At 37.9% G+C, this 4,014-nt stretch overlaps 1 pseudogene across 1 annotated transcript; it reads right to left on the bottom strand.

Moving 5' to 3' along the window:
• Positions 1–665: 665 nt before the first annotated feature.
• On the bottom strand, positions 666–2,092 carry LOC108526426 (peroxiredoxin-1-like; annotated as a pseudogene). The gene is made up of 2 exons (XR_001884521.1): positions 1,760–2,092; positions 666–1,426 (listed from the first exon to the last, which is right to left on the bottom strand). The product of XR_001884521.1 is annotated as a peroxiredoxin-1-like (transcript).
• Between the last annotated feature and the right edge of the window lie 1,922 nt (positions 2,093–4,014).

Genomic DNA, 4,014 nt, shown 5'->3' with positions numbered 1-4,014 from the left:
TGTTAAGAAAAGGTAAGAACCAATGACAGCTTCAGTCCTAAGGAAGGTATTTTCAATTAAGATGGAGTACAAGGGAGTAGAAAAGGAACAATACAGTCCTGTCAATATGGCTGACTAATCAAACTTTCTATTTTCAGAATTTAAAAAAATAAAAAATGTTTGTTGCTAGCTACATAGAAAAATAGAAGAGTCCTTACCCACTGGCAATTCAACCTAGTGAGGAAGCAGTCATGTAAAATAAAACAAAAATTAAAATGCAATACGTTATATGAAAGGAACATGTAAGAATATACTAAAATTTAAAATGTGCTCATTCTTTGACCTACAAATCCCATCTAGGGAACTCTTGTATTGTATTCTCCCCATACCTTGAGAAAATAATATAGAGTTATATGTTAGGATATTTGTAAAAGAATGTTTATGTACACACATCATTATAGTAGGAGAAGAAAAGGAAAATAATAGAAAAAAAGAGAAAAAACATACATGTCCACTAATAGAAGCAGGCTGAATAAATTATAAAACATTTGTTTACAGAAAGACTGAGGTATATACATGATACACTGGTTTTAGAAAAGCAAGTTCCAACATAAAGTATACTGTATAACCATATTTTGTAAAAGAAAATAAGAAAATATCTACATGTTTTTAAAGTTATTTATTTATTTGTTGGAATAAAGACAGAAGAGTTTAAAACAAGTTACAAGCACTGAGTATACTGGAGAAATCTGATTGGAGGGAGTAAGAGTACAGTCCATTTACCATTTTTCGAGTATACCTGTTTTGATTTTTTTTGCTTTGACAACAGCATGTATTACTTTTGTTATTTAAATAGCTGATAAAATACATTAAAATAAGAAAACACATTATGATATTCTTTTATTTTTTTCTCAGTTCAAGTTTAAAACAAACCACAAAAGATCAATGGGTTGATGCTCTCTACTGACACATCATACAATCAGTGGCCTCCCCACAACACAATTCAGGCCATCACTTCCAAAGGAAGAAAGGCTGGTCTCTCCACCCCCTGTAGGAAAGGCTTACCTTGTAACACACCACAATTCGGCTGAATCTGAAGTCTTGTATTTTACTCATGGGAAAAAAAAATACAAAGGAGATTTTGTTCTCAGGGGTTCCCACTGCAGCCTGGCACTAAAACAGCCCAGCACTCACTTCTGCTTGGAGAAATATTTTTTGCTCTTTTGGACATCAGAATTGATAGTATCACTGCCAGGTTTCCAGCCAGCTGGGCACACTTCCCTTGTCTGTCAGTGAACTGGAAGGCCTGAACTAGTCTCAAAGTCTCATCCACAGAGCAGTCAACAGGGAGGTCACTACAGTGACCTGCTGAAGAATACCCGTATCATCAACGATAAAGAGACGCCTGAATGAGATGCCTTCATCAGCCTTTAAGATCCCATAATCCGGCCGGGCGCGGTGGCTCAAGCCTGTAATCCCAGCACTTTGGGAGGCCGAGACGGGCGGATCACGAGGTCAGGAGATCGAGACCATCCTGGCTAACACAGTAAAACCCGTCTCTACTAAAAAATACCAAAAACAAAAACAAACAAAAAAAAAACTAGCCGGGCGAGGTGGCAGGCGCCTGTAGTCCCAGCTACTCCGGAGGCTGAGGCAGGAGAATGGCGTGAACCCGGGAGGCGGAGCTTGCAGTGAGCTGAGATTGCGCCACTGCACTCCAGCCTGGGCGACAGAGCAAGACTCCTCCTCAGAAAAAAAAAAAGAAAAGATCCCATAATCCTGAGCAATGGTGCGCTTCGGGTCTGATGCCAAAGGAATGTTCATGGGTCCAGCCCTCCTTGTTTCTTAGGTGTGTTGATCCATGCCAGGTGACAGAAGTGAGAATCCACAGAAGCATCAATCACTTGGCAGTTGAGTTTCTTAAATTCTTCTGTACCACAGAAAGCAATGATCTCTGTGGGGCACACCATAGTGAAGTCTAGCAGGTAAAAGAATACAACGTATTTCCTTTGTAGGCAGACAGGCTGATGTCTTTAAACTGACCGTCTGACATAACGGCTGTGGCTTTGAAGTCAGCGGCAGGGTGCCCAATTTTAGCATTTCCTGAAGACATCTTCCTATCAGCAGTCCTCACACAAGCTTCTGAGAACTAACCACCAACACCATGCAGGGAGAGGATACTATGATAGTTATTCTTAATGAGACATGAAAGCAATAATATTTTATGCTATATGACTTGCTATTTCAAATTAGTTGGGACTGTTGTGTAGACACCAACAGAATCAAAAACAATTTTTTTTTTTTTTTTTTTTTTGAGACGGAGTCTCGCTCTGTCACCCAGGCTGGAGTGCAGTGACTGGATCTCAGCTCACTGCAAGCTCCGCCTCCCGGGTTCACGCCATTCTCCTGCCTCAGCCTCCCAAGAAGCTGGGATCAAAAACTATTTTATATCAGTATCAGTTCAGAGATAGTAGATAATAGAAATATAAAACATGATTTTTAAGGGAATTGCATATGAGAGGAGGTGAGAACCAGGTTTGAAAACACTTTGTTTATTTTGGCAACTAGTGATTTTCATCCAAGATTGAAATCATACGGGTCTCATTGTTCTTTCTTCCAAAAGATAATGTTGCACCTGTCTTTTTATCATGACTAAACCACTAAATTTATAATTGGTGTGACCAAAATGCACTGATGATTCAAACATGAGTGAGGTATTCAAAAGCCATCAGAGACTTGCACAAACATTCTAATAATCTTCCTTTTTCAGAAGCCTCAGCCACCTCTTCAGCCCTGAGTGCCAGCAGTGGGCCAAAGAGGTCTCTCTTGCCAGCATTAGACTGAAGCAGTGGAGTACAGAGAACTCCAATTATTGTTCCCTGATACAGGTTATTTATTCTTTTTGAGAGTTTGTCCCCTCAGAGAGTCCTTAATTATATACCAATTACTATCTAACTGGCATTCTTCAAGGCGTGGTTATTTTATTAAAGAATTTCAGTAACATAAATTACAAGTGTCTATTCTTGCCTCTACAGAATGGTTTTACATTTCATAACATTTTATAAGCTGATTTATTTACAGTGTTAAATTTGTAACAGGAAACTTTATTAATGTGGGGAAATAGTTTAATTAATATACATTATTTCTTATACAGTGGCATGACAATCATACCCCCTCGATGGAAATACATGAACACAGCCACAGCACCCCCAGTTTTCGAACCCTCACAGGTTGATCTCTGTTGTTTGATGTTGCTGCTATATGTTCTCTATTGGACAGGTACTTAAAAATCAGAAGTGAGAAGTCCCACAATTAAAATTAGGTTACATCACAATGTATTATTAAAAGACAGTTATCATTTTTTCTTTACAGTAGTAATTTCTCAGTTTTTATTAGCCAAATTATATTGCCTTCTGGAAACTCCAGAGAGTAAGCACAATAGAATATTTCTAGGGAAATGGGGAACTTTCATAAATATGGGCTTGGTTTCCAAGTTGAAGCCAAAGCCAATTTTATGAATTTAATTTTTGTTCTACAAGGTCATGAACTTACAGTAAAACCAAGGGCTAAATTTAAAGCAACATTGATCTTATATATGAATCTGGGTGAAAACTATGCAAGGCAAGGCAGTTTATGCTGAATTAAGCTGTGTTTCCAAAATGTGATAAAAAGCACTGCCTATTTTGGAACCCATTCCAATGGGTGTGCACTCATGAGGGCTAAGTCAAATAAAAAAGTCTGCCCAAATTTATTTTGGGGTGAGGCTGTCAGATCTCACACAGTTTTCATTGCCAATAGCAAGCATTTCTCAGTCAGAGTGGACTATAAAGTTGCCATTTTTCAGAATTGAAGTTTACTCTTAGAAGAAATTTAACATTAGAACAAAAAGCCAAATACCTACGTCTAAAACCAGCCCAAAGAATTAACTGTTTCATATATACAGTATATATTACACAAACATACATATGTACATGTATATGTTTATGTGTATGATGGAGATATATATTCTATGTGTGTATATGTGTGTGTATATAA

This window comes from Rhinopithecus bieti, unplaced genomic scaffold, assembly GCF_001698545.2.
Source record: "Rhinopithecus bieti isolate Rb0 unplaced genomic scaffold, ASM169854v2 scaffold_3067, whole genome shotgun sequence".
In the NCBI taxonomy this organism is placed as follows: Eukaryota; Metazoa; Chordata; class Mammalia; order Primates; family Cercopithecidae; genus Rhinopithecus; species Rhinopithecus bieti.
This window is presented reverse-complemented; position numbering and strand designations above follow the sequence as displayed.